This window comes from Diadema antillarum, unplaced genomic scaffold (assembly GCF_040938485.1).
Source record: "Diadema antillarum isolate AM-2024a unplaced genomic scaffold, OU_Dant_1.0 seq00001105_RagTag, whole genome shotgun sequence".
Taxonomy (NCBI): Eukaryota; Metazoa; Echinodermata; class Echinoidea; order Diadematoida; family Diadematidae; genus Diadema; species Diadema antillarum.
Window position 1 is genome coordinate 1,612,473 of NW_027271921.1, and position 18,361 is coordinate 1,630,833.

General features: G+C 40.5%; 1 protein-coding gene across 3 annotated transcripts in view; it reads right to left on the reverse strand.

The window, feature by feature from the left end:
- Nucleotides 1-18,361, reverse strand: part of LOC139743780 (plasma membrane calcium-transporting ATPase 4-like) — a 166,074-nt gene that overhangs the window by 105,208 nt on the left and 42,505 nt on the right. Inside the window, exon 1 of one of the 3 annotated variants that reach the window (XM_071654235.1) lies at nt 1,746-1,850. The exons of the other annotated variants lie outside the window; for them this stretch is intronic. The gene's annotated coding sequence lies outside the window, so the exon portion shown is untranslated. Of the gene's footprint in view, nt 1-1,745; nt 1,851-18,361 lie in introns of those variants that run through there. 3 annotated transcript variants of the gene reach the window in all.

Consider the following 18,361-nt stretch of genomic DNA (forward strand, 5'->3'; position numbering starts at 1 on the left):
CCCCCCCCGAAGAAAAAAAAAATCAATCTCTTTGTGTTTCTGTCCACTTGTAACCACAACCATCAATCACATTATCCCAACACCGAGAGAACATTTAGGCAGTAATGCACCAAAGTCTGGACCCTTAGTGTTTGCATAATAATAAATGCAGTTGTTGTTTTCTACAAGATCTGCAATGTCAATACAGCAACACACATAGAACTCGCATGGAGGTGTGCACCAAATTGATAGCCATGCATCAGCCATGGCCTAGATTTAATAGTTGAATATGATCACATTGGAGCTAGAAGGGCATTTTCATTGCAGCATGAACACCTTTGTCGCTTCCTGCAGATAACGTATGAATTGTACCAAAAACACTTGTGGTGCATCACATTAGGAAAAATTTCCATCTTGTGAACTATTCTACATTTACATCATTCGGTGGGAAGGACTGTAAAAAAAAAGGGCACCTATAAAATAGTATAATCAGTGGAATTATCCAGAAAAGAAAAAAAATCCATCTACAAGGACTATCGCTGTAGAAGGGGGGGGGGGGTTTAGCTAAGAAGAAATCATCTCGTGTTTCAGTGAATAGGTTACAGTAAGTGGATAGGTCCCTTGATTTGTAAACAGAAGGTCTGGGTTCAAATCCCACCTGATGTGTGTTCATTCTCGCACAAGATGATTTTGCCCATGAGATACCCCTGTAGACAGGCGTATAAATGGATATATATCTGAAAATGTTGGGGTATTGATAATAATTGGACAACTGTCTGGGAGAGCAGTGTTATCACTACGAGGTTACCCTGAGCAAATAGGGCCATATTCTCTTCATGACGATTGTGACCTTGTGCGCAATTGAGAAATACTCCATGACAGAGTCCATTCATTCAACCATTTGCATGCTTTGAGAGCCGATTAGCACAGAAAACCCCACTGCATTTGACCTTTCTTTTTCTTTTTCTGCTAGGGAGGCTTAACGTGATACATGATTGCAAATGCAACGTAAAATGATATACGAATTGACAAAACTGCACGCAAAACATCTCATTCATTTGGTAATGACAATCTTTTTATTTTGGTGTCCCTGTGTGCACACTATTTATACAGCATTCATGCTGAACCATAGGTAATGGAGTTTGGGCCACGGGGTAGCCCCTTGACATTCAGAATTTAAAACTAAGGTTGCATTCAGAATTAAAACTAAGGTTGACACCTGCCATTACGAAAAAATTCACCTAAAAAGGGGACTTTGCAATTCAAAACTATGCAATTGGAGCAGGAGGTGTTTCTAAAGCTGCGAGAATAGTGCAACAGGTTTTACTTTTATCCTGTTTAGTTGTGAAAACAGAGAATAAGTGACATACATGTAATGATAGTGAAATTTTAATCATAGTAATCAAACCTACATTTTTCAATGTATACTCAACTCTCTACAGTCAACGGGCCCCAATGTTATCTTTAATTATTCAAAACTAAGGCTGCAACTGATACAATACCGTTTGAAAGGGAAATCATTAAAAAAATCTACCTCTGAAATATCTCTTACAGAGAGATCATGGCAATGATATATAATATGTGAGCAATATATTTTGTCTTTGTGTAATGTTACCAATGAGTAAACAGTATTAGACTTTTTCAATCCCTGTTCTTGATGCATGGATAGAACATGATTGTTAGTGTAGAAGCAGCATTTTTCTAAATTCTTGCACACAAGATTCTGGGTATCCCATTACTCTTCTTCTCTTTCTGCATATACTTACGTATTCTTGCTTTAATCCGACCCCAAGCCAACACCTCATAATTAGCTTGACAAATCCCCTCTAGAATCCGCCAGATTTACACTGATGAGAGCCAGTTAGGAGTGTGTCTTTGAACACAGGAGGGTGATAAGGGGAGGGCCAGTGGAAGGTGCTCTATGTCCCCTCTGACGTCACCCTGATGCGATTTCTGGTGCGCCGACACGGTTAGGAGCAATCGACGACGAGAGAGATAGAGAGAGAATGGGACGAGATTGATCCTTGTAAATTTCCACACAGTAAGATGACTGCTGCTGCACTCTCGAGATGACCACAAAATAACTCTTTATCCAAGAAAAGCGGTGTCAACAGCACACGGCGAGTGGGGAAGAATCCGGGTAAACTGAGCGATAATCCCAAGATTGAACCTCGCACAAACACCACACGCATACAATTACACATGAAAGAAGAACAATCAGTCGGCAAACGTGTCGAGATGGAGTCAGAGGGCATAGGTGGGGTGATGCGATCTTAAACCCATGAGGTATCCACGGAGATGCTCTTTCCTTTTTTTTTTCCTCCCTCGTCCCCTCTCCTCGCTCCTTCAGAGGCAAGCTGCAGCTTCGGTGGCCATGATGGCGGTATAGTCCAATGCGCCGTCGACTACAGCCAAGCCTACAGTGTGCTTTCTTTTCCCCCTGCACTCGGAGCCCGATCCGCCAAAGTGCTCTGGCACATGTGGGCAACCGGCCTGTGCGTCACACGCATAGATTATGGGACCCCTCTGTGTCCCTCGCCGCCTCTCTGTCTGTGCATATGACAATGGGCAGAATGGGAGCTTGCAGGCAAGCAATACACGTTGGCTACGCTGCGTATATGTGTGTGTGTGTATGTGTGTGTGTGTATATATATGTGTATAGCGCATGTTTGCATTTGTTTGCATGAGTGTAAGTGTGTGTGTGTGTGTGTGTGTGTGTGTGTGTGTGTGTGTAAGAGGAGAGAGAGAGAATGAAAGAGAGATGGGGAGAGTATTTCCTGCAAGTGTGCCTTTGCACCAAGACATGCAGATGACTTTGCGCTCTGAATGTCCTGCTGTAGTTAGTATGTGGAATAAGATCTTAAGACTCTCTTTTTTCTTATCCCTCCTCCATTAAAAATACTCTCTCCTCTTTTATATATCATCATCTCTCCCTTTTTTTTAATCTCTCTATTTGAATACTCTTTCTCTGTCTCTCTCTTCGTCTACCCTATTCCTATTCATCTACTTCTCCATCTGCCACGCCTCTCCAGGAGTAAAATGTGTGAGAGTAGGACACGGTATTCCAGAAACGTGACAGTCTCAAATGATTAATGATGATGCTGTGTTGAAATTAAGTCAGAGCTTTGCTCCTGTGTTGGTGCTACAAGCTTTCTCCATACAACAGGTAAAGGGGAGGGGGGGGGGGGGACAGTAAAATATCATTGAATTGACTAAGATAATATCTCACAAGTTTCAGACATGGCATGATCATTAGCAGCAACAGGATTATTCATGTAATGAGTATTCCCATTACAATGCCTTGTCCAACGAATACAATAACAGCCTACTTTAAAGTAAAAAGCATAATAGAGTACTGTACAAGGTGGTACTGTAAAAAGTGGTTATTTTCGCGCTAGTATTTTTTTTTTTGCATGCGGCTGGGTGAGAAGAATTTTGCAAGTTTTTAATTCAGTGGATTCAAGATAGAATATTAGTGGAACATACGACATGCAAAAAATTTGCGTTTCTATTTTCGAGCTGGTTTCTGGGCGCGTAATATGCGTGAAAATTTCCACATCGCGAAAAATTTCCACATTTACAGTATTTACATTGGAAACAGAACAAGTATTTAGTCATTAGAGAGGGATACCTGGTTTTCCTGACAGACACATCAGCATCTTGCTCTTGTAAAAGGGCATAGCACCACAAATGAAGAAATCTATTTCTACATTTTCTGTTTATAATAGTCCATATATGTGCATTTGCCACTAAAACTGTTATAAGCACAAGCACATGCCTCCATGCCAGATAACAGATTTAAAGATATGGTATAGTTTTGGTTGAGATGGGGCTTCAGGTTTCAAACTTTTTTCCTTTTTTTTGTGAGACGAGAACCTCATAATAAAGTATGAAAGAGCATGTAACTCTAAGAGGGATTCAAAGTTTATTTGATGGAAATTGGTTTTGAAATGGCAGGGATATCCAAAATAAAGGGATCCTCATAAAAGGTTGGACCTACCTTTTATTAGGCTTGCTTTGTTCTTAGATATCTCAGCCATTTCAAAACTTTTTATCAAATAAACTTTGAATTAGAATTGTATGCTCTGTAGCAGTTTATAAGTGATTTCTCAGTGCCTTGCAAAAAGTTTAAAGCTCAATCCTCATCTCAACCAACACCACATCATCCCTTTAAGTCCACAAGGATTCCACACAGAGAAACATCACCACAACGAAAGACAATGAGAGATTCATACAAAGAGAAATGTGGTGAGCTCTGAAAAGTCTTAACTGATCTGATTTCATTCTCAACAAATAGAGGGATGTAAGAACGAGCCCTTTCCATTCTATCTCTTTCTATTTCCATTTTGTCAAATCTTTTTCTTTCTCTCTTGGCAACTCATTAATTCTCTCTCTCTCTCTCTCTCTCTCTCTCTATCTTGGCAACTCTCCATCTCTCTCTCTATCTCTTTCTTCCATTCTGCCTCCTTGATGAAATATTCAAGTATATCTCTCACAGCAAGTAGCCTGCAGTCTAAATATAGCTCTGCTCGGCATACAGACGCACAAACCCGAGCATGCACCCGCATCAGCTGCGGCTGCTAATGAACAGCCGTGCTGCCTAACGTGTGGCCATAATTGCCAGCATGCAAAAAATATGAAGACACTTCAATCTAGATGCACACACACATAAAATATGGACAAAAAAAATATGAAAGCCTACATAATAATGGTGACCTTGACTTAGAAAATAATAAAGGAGTACTACAATGAATTGCTCAAGACTTCATCTCCCTACTACGATGGTAGAGTCTTGTGGCACATAGAATGAACAGCCTTTGCAAGCATGTTGAAAGCCTTCCCCCATCATCAATCTAATCCAACCCTCCATTATCAGTGCCGGTTGCAGAATTGCATTATAATCAAAGTTGAGGCTACATTTACATTATATCCCCGCAAGATGATTGGACGGAGTACAACGGATCCACTGCCCTTTTCCTCCGTAGCAGTTTACGTGACATGTAATCGCAAGTCTGCTGGTCGGGCCCCGTTTTCCTTCTATTATTCTTGAATACTGGCACTGTCATGGCCAATTTGTTTTAAGATAAAACGCATACGCCGTTTGCAATTCTGCGCATACTCAAGTCAGAACGCACCAATTAAAACCTCCTCGAGAGCTAAAGCAACTAGTAATGAGAAATTCTGACTGCAGAGTGCGAGCAAAAATGACCTGACCTGCTTTGATGTGGTTCCAATGAAAAGCAAAATCTTTACATGATTTCATTTTGATTCAATCATTTCTCAACCTCTGCTCCCAATGAATGAACCCTACGGCCAAAAGGGGTATTTTTTTACGACCATGAAGCATCTACCGCTTCCATCACAACTATATAGGAATAAAACAGACTACAAACCTTGTATATGTTGGCATAGATTTTTGTCATACAGTTGCATCATAATATGTTGTTGTTGTTGTTGTCGCCGTCATTTTCTGGAAGGGGGTTCAAGAAGTACCCGAATGATAACAGCTTACAGTATATTCAGCAAAGGTTGCTCTACATATGTCACTTTGAGTTGCTTGCTGAGTGAAATAAGAAACATTCAAAGTCACCAGTAAGAGTAAATGCACCAGACGCTTCATTAAATACACATCAATTTTGAAATTTATTTTAGAAAACATGAGATGAGCGTACTGCCTGCCTAAAGAAAAGCACAAAAAAAAAAAATATATATATATATATAAATATATATATATATGTGCATATGTGTATATATATATATATATATATATATATATACATAAATATCACCGAATGCACACACAAATATTGACATTTCTTTCACCATAGTTGACAAAGAGAAGAGTACCTTTTTGCAAAATGTGGAAACACTCTTTGTTTTCCCCAAATGGCATGACATTTTTGCAAATGCTCATCCAACTTCTAAATGGACAAGTGATAGGAAAACCAGATTTGTGCGTAGCAATTGGATGCACATCTCCAAATTGGGATGGTGAAAAGAAAAAGAAAAGAACCCAAACAAACGAAACATGTTAATATCTTCAGCAGATAACGATTGTTGGGCACTCTGGCTCAGATCATGGATTTCACAGATTGCAGTATGAAGGACAGTTGATGTGACAGGAAGAGAAAGAGATAGGGGGAGAGATAGAAGAAGACAAAGAGAGAATATATATAACATATGTGTGTATATATATATATATCTATATCTATATATCTATCTATCTATCTATATATATATATATATATATATATATATATATATATATATATATATATATTTGTGTGTGTGTGTCGTGTGTGAGTGTGTGTGTTGTATTGTAGGTGAAGGTGTGTGTATTTGTGTAAATGCTACAATGGTTGGAAGGGGGGGGGGGGTTCTTCGTTACAACAGCAGGCATCAACCGCTGACTTAGTGGTGTTATGCATGCATGTCACTCCTACTCCAACATGAAGGAGCATCACCACCTTGCCTAAGTCTGGATTGATAGGGACAATTTACAAGGAGCCGTTTGCATAATTTGGGAATGCAGCTGCAGTCAACAAGGAATGCTAAAAATATGAGCAGATGACGACAAAACGGCTAAAGAACTCACAAGGTTTGAAGAGCTCTCTAAATCTACCTCCGAGCTTGGAAGTATTACTTTCAACTCATTCTGTTTATTTCACGTCAATTCAAAGTTCTACCTTTTACAGTCTGCTGTCAAAGTCCCCAAGAATATAATCCTTGAAATTCACCAGCTTTCATGAACTGTACTCTTATACTAAATAAAGCACGTACTACAATTTTTCATACATATTATCACTGAATTGAGCAAATAAAACAGACAATGTTCATGACCATCCCCCCCCCCCCCCCCATGATCATAATTGATACTGTAACATAATGCTTAAATGAAGCTCTCTCTCTTTTTTTTTTTAGTAGTGCTCACATATTTCTTACATTTTCTTAATTTCCATGTCACAATGTGTTGGCATCCTGGCATAAGATATTAAGAAGGCACCATGAGCATTTAGAAGCATAGTTTCTGCATTTTTGGCCTGACCAGATTTACTAGATAAGACAGAAAATCTGACGTAAAAGGTGGGAGGAAAAAAGAAAATGTTCGTAACCTTCCACAATATTGATCTTCTAATGGCATGCATTCGTCACCCGGACTAACCAAGCATGCACCCTGGCCAGCCCAGCAAATTGGGCATAATTGGGGCGGCTGGCGTACAAAAAAACAAATCATTTTCAAACATACCATGGTCGAATAATGATGATCGATTATTTGCAGGCAGAAATAATCCATTTGCCTGTAGTTCTCAAAGCAGTGTACAAACAAAGTTCTCAAATTATCGTGGGGCACGAAAGTCCCGGATTTTACTCCCGCGATCACTAGACAAGCAGGGCCTACATTTCTTCCCCGAATGAATCCGGCTCAGTCTAACATGCCATGCACTTGCCAATGCTTCGGCTGAATAACAAGGTCAATGAAGTGAGTGTTTAACTCCTTCTTTCTCATCTCAAAACTTTGTTCCCATCTCAATATGAGTAGACCAAAACAATTCTTGCATAGAAAAGCAGGCAAAACACTCAGCTTAATAAGTTACCCGAAACCTTGGACACTTGACAATCTCATTAAGCAGAGGCGTACACTTCTGAGCATTCCACTCTAATGAAATTGAAGTTGACCCACTTTTGACCCCCGCCTCCTGTTACCGTGGACACACCTACACTACCACTCTCCTGCGCCTCTCACACCTGAAGTTGGTTCATTGTACCTCATTTAGAGAAAGTAACAGACCTTGAATGGAATACTCACACTGCCTACATAAAACACTCACACATGAAGTCATACTATGCCATCTCTGCTCCACTAAGTGGCTTCCTTTTTTCCTAATTTCAACAAATGATCTTCCAAACATTCTCAATTTTATAGCGCAGATACAAGTTGACCATTATAGCTATGGTAAGTTGTACAACAAATTGTTTTCAAACCCAATCATCCCTTTCGAAGGACTATACTGTTTTGCACTGGGTAGGAGAAATATTACATTGTCAAACTGTGGTGTTTGCCTTGGCGTGGATGATCACGGTATTACTGTATGCCTATCAAATGGATGCTGTAAATGTATTTCAGCTAGAGACTCTTCACACTAAAGGCAAGTCATCCTTCTATAAAAGTTTGTTTTTCCTCTCTCTCTCCCCATCTATCTACCTCTATCTCTCTATAAATCTATTCATCTATCTATCTATCTCATCTGTATCTACTTACAAATCTCTATCTACCTATCTATCTATCTATTCTATCTACCTACCTATCTCTATCTATATCTATCTATCTACCTATCTCTATCTATCTCTCTATCTATATCTACCTATCTACTTATCTATCTATCTATCTATTGCTATCTATCTATCTATCCATCCATCTATCTATCTATCTATCTATCTACATGTATCTACCTCTGTTGAGACCTGGTTCCAGCATGCCACTATAATCCTGTCATTATCAAGGGAAACTATACTGCCATGGGCAGCAAAATATATCATACTTCAAATCGGCTGTTATGGAGGTTTAAAGGCAAATCCAGTAAGAGAAGAAGAGAGATGAGGAGATAGATGGTCAGGGAAGAAGGGGATACCGAAGGACAAGGACGATCATTGACCGACAACTGACCATCTCTAGTCCCTCACAGTCTCTGTTTGCACACAGTCTGGACGGACCTCTCACAGGACCTTGCTGACCCATTGGACTGTGTCCAGTTTAGCCTTCTCATATAGCTCACGGAATCCCAGTAGCCAAGAGGGCACACAAATAGTGAAATGGGGGGGGGGGGGGGGCGGGAATCACCTCTCCTCGCTTTCCCATCTTCTTGTATCTCCCCCTCTGTCTCTTTCTCTCTCTCTTTTCCTTTCTCCCTTGCTCTATCTCTCTCTCTTTCTCTTGCTCCATTTATCATCTCTTTTTTCTGCCCGCTATACAGAAACAGTTGTTACCAAGAGCTATTCTAAAACAATTTTCTCCAAGCCTTTTGCACGAAAAAGCGAATGATAGCAGTATCCCATTTGTAAGACTGTACACTCTTGATAACACGATGATCTGTACACAAGACTCTGTATGACATACAGGAATGAAATACACAGTGTGTGTATCTAGCCTCATCATATTACAAGTCAAGTACGCTACACCTACATATAGATAAAAATAATCTGGGAAATAAAATTTCCTTCACCACCATCAATGCCAATGTGAAGTCGATCTTGCACAATAGCACTGTCAATTCATTGGTGGAGTAGTCTTGAAGGGATTAAGCAAGCCTTATCCTCATTTTCTAGATTTTATTTGTTGGTCATGTAATCTGATCTTAAAGATGGGCCATCCCTTTTGCACTCCTTCCCAAATAGCACAGAACATGATATATTCCACCAGAATGACAAGACTACCGTAAAGCTATAACATTTCTGTGATATTTGAAGGTTGTTAGATGTTAAAATTCAAATAATGCACCAAATGCTCACCGTAACGTATTCTGTGTACGAGGCACAGCTGCATATATATACTACTCCTCCTGTGGTTGTAATATTATACTTATACTTCGAACAAAAGAAATGCATGTTAAAGCTGTCAGAGAGGAAGAATTCACTAGCTTCTTTTACTTTGTGATATGTGGCAAATAACAACACACCACTTACATGAACTACATAAGTGCATCACACAGGTCTGTAAAACTAGACTAGTAGTTTAGATTTGTAATTTTTTCGTAGTACAAAATAATCATTCCAATCTTAACGGTCAATTTAACTCAACAAATAAAGACCCTCTCGAGTTCAAAATTTACAGGAGGTTTCAAAATGGTGTTTTCTTCAATACCTGGGTGTTCTCACCAAATTTTCAAAAATCTGCATGCAAAAGGGATGACCTATCTTTAAAGCAGTGCTACATATCCCTGTAGATGTTTCCTTACTGCAGGAGGCACACAAATCACACACTATGTACCAATCAATAGATCTTGGCAGAATCCCTATTTGCAGCGGTTAAAAAACAACCTCTACCTCGCTGCCCGGTTGCCCCGTTTGAGATGTAACGCCGGTCGAACGAGACGTGACACGCGATGACCCGCAAATGGCGCGAGGGACGGCAGCGTGTAATTGCAAATTCTACGGCCTGGTCATACCAACTAGATGGACTAGGGGTTTGGGATGTTGGGGGGGGGGGGGGGGCCTCGGATGGCAGGGGAGGGGAGGCCAAGCTGGACTGGAGCCTAAAGGGCAAGCGGGGTGAGCAATCAATATACATTGGCCTCTGACCTGTATGCACAAGCAGCCCAGCATTATTAGAGTGGCCTCAAAAGTGGGTAGACCAATCTTCCTCCCCCTGCTCCCCATCACCCCCCTCCCCTCCCCCCCCCCCCCCCCCCCCCCATAAACCCACACGCCCTCCTTCCCTTCAGGGGCCGGTAAGAGAAAGAGAACAAGAAATCTCTTGGGGAGGCCTTAGAAGGGGATGAAGGGAAGAGAAACGGTGGCTACTGGTGTAAGGTAAGAGCGAAGAGGATGACAGTTCATTTCACAGCGGGAACATGAGCATGTCAAATCAAACATCGATTCACACTCTCCTTTCAAGCCTTCACTATTAAAGATCTAACCACTGAACATGAGTATGAAACATTTCACCAAGGGAGGGTTGGGACAGAGATACTAGTCAGGCCAGATTATTCATTCCTCAGGTCTCTGTGGAGCTATATGTAGAATGCTGCACATTAACCCTTTGCACACTAGAATTTGATGTTCCATGCATCAAATCTACAAAGAATTTGCCATGATTCAGAAGCAATGGGTTAGACAGAGTGTCAGCTACATCTTTTGCTCTTTCGTTTGGTTATTTTCTGGGAGAGAATGGGGCCATAGTACGGATATTCAAGTGAACATACTTGTACACGAATGGAGACCCAATTCGCATTCAAAAACTAATTCAGTCTGACAGAGAAAGAGAGCACTGTGAAGATTCATCTACTTTGTCTAAAGTCATTCTGGTATGCTAAAAAAAAGATGCTCCATAAAATAAGGCTCTGGAGAATGTCTTTTTGGAGATAATGACTTCATATGGAGCATGAATCGAGCAGAAATGTAGCCCAACTGAGCAATAATTTACCCAATTAACGTTTTTAATACACAATCAGCCATCATGTTATACATCACTCTCAAAATTCAATCCTGCGCAACTGTGCCCTGCATAGCCCTTTTCACATGCTATAGGAACAGGAACCTTAGACCTACTTTTCCTATCCACTCTGCTCCATGCACAAATCAAAACTGTAACAGCTCCCCCCGTGCAATCTAACAAACAATTTGCCAGTGAAGATGACATTCTGAGGCAAACAACAAAATCAAACATATGAGTTCTGCCAAGGGGATTCAAACCAATGGGCTCTGATCTCATTGGCCAGCCAATCAATCAGGAACTAGGCCTTAATGGCACGCTGAGATGTGCCCCAGCGCCGGCTATCAGAACCATGTCGACAATGCCGGTGAAAATGTCACCCAATCAGGTTCAATTCTGCCTGCACAGCCTATGAGGTATGGTGGTGTTGTGACACAAAAAGGAAAAGAAAAGGAAAGGAGAACAAAAGAGACTACAGTACATGCGCAGTTCATGTTGGTTATCCACTGTAGATATTGAAGTACTACTTCAGCATTATGGCCAATACAGTTTTGATAATTTAACAGATCAGAAAAATTTGCTAGTGGGATAATCTATGATAAACTGGATTAGCAGCATACTGTGGGTCTTCTATAAAATGAGGCACTAATCCATATCAAATACCCAGGTACATAATACATTCATTCAATGCATGTGTCTGCTAGATCCAATAAAAACCACCTGCTTGGTTCTTTTATATCATGCAGTTTGAGCACAATCATTGTACCAACTTAAAAGAGTTTTAAAGTTTTTAAAAGGTTTCCTGCCATACATTGGACACAATTATTGCATTCCTTCCACGCAAATATGAACAGAATTTCATTCCTTTTAATAATTAGCCAGATGATCACCACTTACAGCAAATCAACGAAATATTTGGCTTTCAGAGTGGAAAGAACAACATGAATACCTAATTTACCTATTCAAAGCCAGATAGATAGTACACTGATGCCAATGACCATGAACACAGATGGCAGAGCATGCTACTGCAATTAACATTTAATGTTAATTTCTGCAGAATGCTCTGCCATCTGTTGCAACTATTTGATTTTTTTTTATAGATATGTTTGTCATATATTGATTAACCTCAGAAGTGTGAAATGACAATGATTCCTTTCTGATTAGGTCATATGAATGTCATTAGACTGATAACCTTATGAAGAATTCCACACTTTTCTGTAATTCCATCATCAATATAATCCCACCATAACACATAATCTGTCATTTCTTTCATAATTTAGTCGTTAAACTAAGCATCATTATTGATTAATTAAAATGTGCCAAACATGCCCGTAACACGTTGTTGAGTCATACTGTTTCACAATTAGTTTCTGATTCAATGAATATTCCCGTCACTCAAACTGACACCGATCTGTGAGCCGCTGCCTCCCAACACTTCCCCACCACGACTGATTTCAATCATGGTTCTCGAACGCGCTCCGCGGATATTTCATGCTGAAGCACTGCTGACACAACAGAAGAAGACCCAATTCTGAAACCGTGCTCCCTGCTGGGAGCGCTGCGATGTGAGCTCCACTGGATTTATTTCTCTTTCTATTGGGCTTTTTCTTGCAATTCCACCTGCATGGCTGGCTCTGGGCGCAAAGAAGCTCTTCCCAACACGTAGATAAGAGAAGCCTTTACTGGTGATAATCCCCTTTCAAAAAGAGAAATGCACAGTATCCGCACGGTGTCCATAAAATATCGAGCTGCCGATCGATGGCGCAGCGACATCTTGACACAAATTGCTTATCTAAACCCAACACATGGGGGATGTTGGAGCAACTCTAACATTCTCCTATATTTATCTTCCCTCCCTTTTTTTTTTAAAGAAAAAAAAGATGGCATATTGATTGAGTTCTTTCTGACTCAGAAGGAGCATGACTCATGCGAATGCACGTTCCTCGACATCGTGTCCTCATTCATTTAGGAAGATCGCTTGAGAAGGGGGGGGGGGGCCTGAATATTTCATTAACAATGCATGGCTACCTGAGAGAACATACGCGACAAGTGTGTTATTCTGCACCCTGCCAGGGGAAAATACGCAACATCAATTCATCATCAGGTTTTTCTCCTCCTTTTTTTTTAAATGCAAGGAAAAACAAAAACAAAAAGAGGAGAGGAGAGGAAAATATGTGATTTCACATTCATGAAATTCCTGACATGCCACTGTAGATAGCCGATAGAGCATTGCATTGCTGTATTCAAATTCAATGAATGCTTAGTTCAGACAAGACAGGACCAACCACCACAGAGCTTGCCGGAGGCTCGCCCAACTTAGCAAAATCTGATTAATGCGAAGTGAATACCTGCTTAAGAAACTTAAAAGGAAGAATGAAATGAAAGAAATGGTTCATTAATAGGATATGAAAAGATACATTTACAAATTTTGATGTGTTATGAAAACGGTCTGTTGTATGTGCACTTTGCCAGAAATAATATATTTATATCTAATATTATCCTAGCACTGAGAATGCTCATCATGAAATGGATAACTACAACATTCTTACATTGTTTTTGACACTAAAATCTCATTTGCTACAGTATTGATGCAGGATATTGAGTGTGTGCCCTGCAGTTAAGTAAATTAAATGTATCAAATGCTACACAGATTCAAGTTTCAAGAGTATATTAACCTGTCCCATGAAGGACCACAGATATTCCATGTAACAAGTAATGACTTCGATACACACTGTTCACACCACATAAAAACTGCTGCAAGGAGGCATGTATGTAGCTCACAGAAAAGCCCACAGACTATGACATTTACAAAATGCATCTACTGATCAAGATTCACTGCTCACTATCACTACTTGTCACAACGTCTCTGGGTCTCATATCTCGTTTGTGACATCTTGCAGTCATTATTTCTGTGTTTTGGTTGTTTTTTTCTTTTTCTGTATCAAACTGGAGAATACATCTTGTGGAGACATTACTTTGATGCACAAGTACCAGGCATTAAGGAGTGACTTCATCCATTTGCACACCACTCTCGCATTCCAGAGAGCACTTCCCTCCATATCTTCTTCTCATCTCTATGTGCTATTTGATGGAGATCCAAGCATGTACATGTATCTGTGACATCACAATGATGGTGACATCAGAACAGCGTTTCAAAGAATCGACATGAAAGTAGGAAGCAGTTTGCGGCCGTGGCCCAGCATGCACAAGCTCAGTTCAGAGTGGCCAATTTAACCGATCATTCCCAGGTCTCCCAAAGCTGCGGGTGCTAGTGTCCAGCGGCAAAGTATCGACGACTTGATTGCCCCGCAGAAGGAACAAGGCAAGACAAGGGGGGAGAAGAAGATGAAAATAAAGATGAAAACGCCTTCTTCACTGCCGCATGATTTCTTGCACGATCTGACAAAGCGGCCATTATCCTTATTACTCCATCACCGGAGTGTGGGGCTGGGACGGGCAGTTTGATGAGCAAAGCAAACTAGATGCTCAGCAATTGTAGGCAGGGAGGGGGGGGGGGGTGAAGCAAGATTGATCTGTTAATTGCCTGCCATTGCCCATAAGCACGACAGATTCCCTAAATTACAGAACAAACGCAAGCAATGCCCTTCGACGAGTCCTGAAAATTTATCGACAATACCGTTTTGCCTGATAAAGCTTAGCATACAGTTGCCGCACCTTTTCTATCGAATCAAATCCTGCTGCATTCAGCACGCAAACCTCCACATGGGCATTTAATCAACTGGTGAACACATGGACTGCACTTCTTCAAGCATGCATCTGCCATTCCTTGTTCTACACTCTAAGGCATTCTCCACAGTAACTCGTTCTCTGCTGCTGTTGTAAAGAAATCTTACGCTTCAGCTTCTCTTCATAGGACTAGACAAACAATTGCCTTCCAGTGGCATTTTTAAACACCAATGAAATGATTCATTTGAACATACAGATCATCGGTCAATTATATTAACGAGGAGCATATTGTCGCTTTCTTACCAGTTGTAACTATGAAGTTGAATTTGTTTTTTAAACAGGAAACAAGTGAAGAATCTGCAAGTACTGTACTTTGCAAAGAACCACTTTTAAGCACAATGGCATAAAACAATAATGTACTTCATAAAACGTTATCAAATACTATCTTTACTCCTTATCACACCTATTTTTCAATTTCTTGCAATTGCTTTTCATATCATCAAATTTCTGTACATTCGAATAGAAGCTGCTCCCAGTATATGTTTGAAGAAAAAAAAATCATAACCTGTCTTGCCCCAAATTCTGATTTTGGCATGGATGTCTTCATCTCAGGAATAGTCAATAAATGCCGGTGGACATAAAAAGTAACATTTGCCATTCTGAAAGCAACTTCGGGTTTACAGACGAATCCATTTTCTCTCTGTGCCACGCAATATTTTCGCCATCCACGACTCCGCAGCGCCCTGGACCTGTTTATAAACGGTGCCTACCGCCGCTGGAGATGCGGAGTTCTTGTGTAAATACCAATGCATCAACTGCAGAGGGTGTTCAGTGCGGGCACATCGCTCCTAATCTAATGACCGGAGGAGTAAGGAAGTCATGCCGAGTGAGCCACCCCCTCACTCTTGACCAAGCCATTACGGTCTGAAGCCAGCCCCAAAACTTCTATGCCACCTAAGAGCACGCGCGCGCCCACGTGTGTGTGTGTGTGTGTGTGTGTGTGTGTGTGTGTGTGTTTGTCATATGACAATTCCAGAAGTCAGGTGACCCCTACGAAATGATTCTCACATCAAGTCTCTTATTTCTTCTGTTCACATTTAAAGGTGATGCATAAAACTGTACAATGTACAATCGTGTTAATCTTGAAATCCTTTGCACACTCTTCACTTATAACTCTCTGATAACTCTTGAAAGGATAATACTTCTATTTTGAAAGTTGGCATTTATCATGGACAGAATGTGTTGATAGAGCATGCTCAATTTCAGCTTAATCTGATAATCTCTTCGTTGTTGTTGCTCTGGCAGTTTACATTCTGTTTTTCGTCCCATTCATCTCACAGCTATATTTAGATAGGTTGGAAGAGTCCACTTGATTTGATTTGATTTGATTTGATTTGATTTGATTTATTCACAATACATATACATACATTATTCACAAATATGCACATAGTTTGTTCATGAAACATATTACACATTTTGTCTGGATCGTCATAAGCTATGAAAAGCTTGACTGGGACGTCCAGTATGGATAACGTACACATATTATGTACATAAACACCAAAAAAAAAAAATGTATAATGCGCGTTCAATTTGTTCATAGATAGGAAGATTGAATTGAGTTATAAAAATACATCATTTTTTGCTCCTTCAGAATCTGCCTTTAACTAAAAATCCATGCCTGGCGACTTTTTGTTGGTTTTGTGATGCAGGGTCACATTTTATTGCTGCATTCACTCAATCCACATGATGTATAAATGGGGAAACTTCCCCTTTCCAAGTGGTTAACCCACTCCAAAGAGGCAGAAAAAGCCCCAAAAGATATGCTCATTCAGAATTTCTGAGCAAAGCAAACAGCATGTGGCATACATAAAAATATAGTTCTAATCCCAAATGCATGAGCAGCATAAAACTGCAAATAGCATATTCAATTTCCGTCAGTCCGTGCTGTAATGGCGAGCTCTGCAGAGACTGTGTTTGACCACTCTGTGCGGAGCAAACAAACCGATACTGCTACCGGGGTGTATATTTAGCAGCTCTTCCATGCATGGCTGCGATTCCCGGAAAAGGGAGAGGTTCGTGATCCGAGTGGATCAGAGCTAAGCTGCGCAACAGCAGGTAGGTAGTGTCCAACATTTCAGAACAATCTCGCTCCATGTAGCCTTTTCACTTTGACTGCAGTACCATGGGACTATCATATCAGCCCATATGGGCTTGAGGCTACCCATAACAAACAGCACTCGGATGGCATGTCCCATGTAGCAGACAACATGACATGCATGTAAACCCTTCGGAGTGAAAAAATTAAAATGTAACAAGAGTGGGATGTTTATGAAATTGTAAACTAGCACGGGGCTTCTGACGCACAAGAGTTGAACTGAAGGGTAATTTGGAGGATTCTCCATACAAGTATGTATGATGCGGCTAACTTTCATAGATTCTTTGCATATTATCCTGATATAGTATATCGAAGGGTTTGGAGTATTGGAGGTACATGACAAATATCTGGGCCCTGTTTTATGAAGAGTTAAAATTGATTATATAGTTGATTTCTACTGTAAGTCTATGGCAGCCTGTGTGGTAAGGAAATTTAAAATCGATTTTATCTTTTGATAAAACGGGGCCCTGGTGACATACATGCACTTCTGTGTCACCTGCTCCTTAGTATCTATTAACCTTTAGTACTTGATTTGTATTAATAATAATGGTCTCGTTTAGCCATGGTAGCCTCTCGAATGTAAGCATTGCTCTTAATAAAAAAAGAAACAAACAAACATATATACATTTTTATGTGCTACGCTGAGGTTTTCTGTGAATTTCAGCATGATTAGGCATTGCTCATAAAAAAAAAAAACTTCCCAAGGGAGCATTTAGACATTTGCATTTGAATTTCTCGCTATCAAAGTTCTCTTTTGAATGACGGAGCAACCTGCATTTAAAGGAGATAGGCATTCCAGTGACTGCATAATCTGAACATGTGTCTATGAGTGTATGCAGTTTTTGGTTTTGTTTTTTTTTTTGTATTTCGCACACATATACACATCACAGGCTAGCCTGTTCCACATTGACGCTTTCTGAGGTTGACAATAAATTTGCACCTTAACCACGATTGAGTGCAAAATGCATGAAACCTACCAGGCCGTGAAATACCCCGCATCTTCCAGCAGCACGGAGCTTGCGAGGAATGCCTCTTACGTGACCGATTCCAACTTTGCCCCGGCCAAGGATTATCTGCATGGTCCCCGACTTTCCAGAAAAGTACATCGCCCTTTTGACAGCCACATGTTTACGATTCATTCCGGGTCATGTCCATATTAAATCGTTTTATCAACCCTCAAGAATGCCATTTCCAGTGAACCTGCTCGTTGGAGCTTGAAACAATTTTTGAAGTCCAGGATGGGGCTGTAAAATCACATGCTAGAAATCCCACTGCATATTCGACATGCTATGCTGTCAGTCAAGGAAATTTTACAGTATCGAGTGTCTTGCCACGCTGACGCAACAGGGCAAATTACGCTGCTAACTTCATCACTCTGATTACAAAGTACA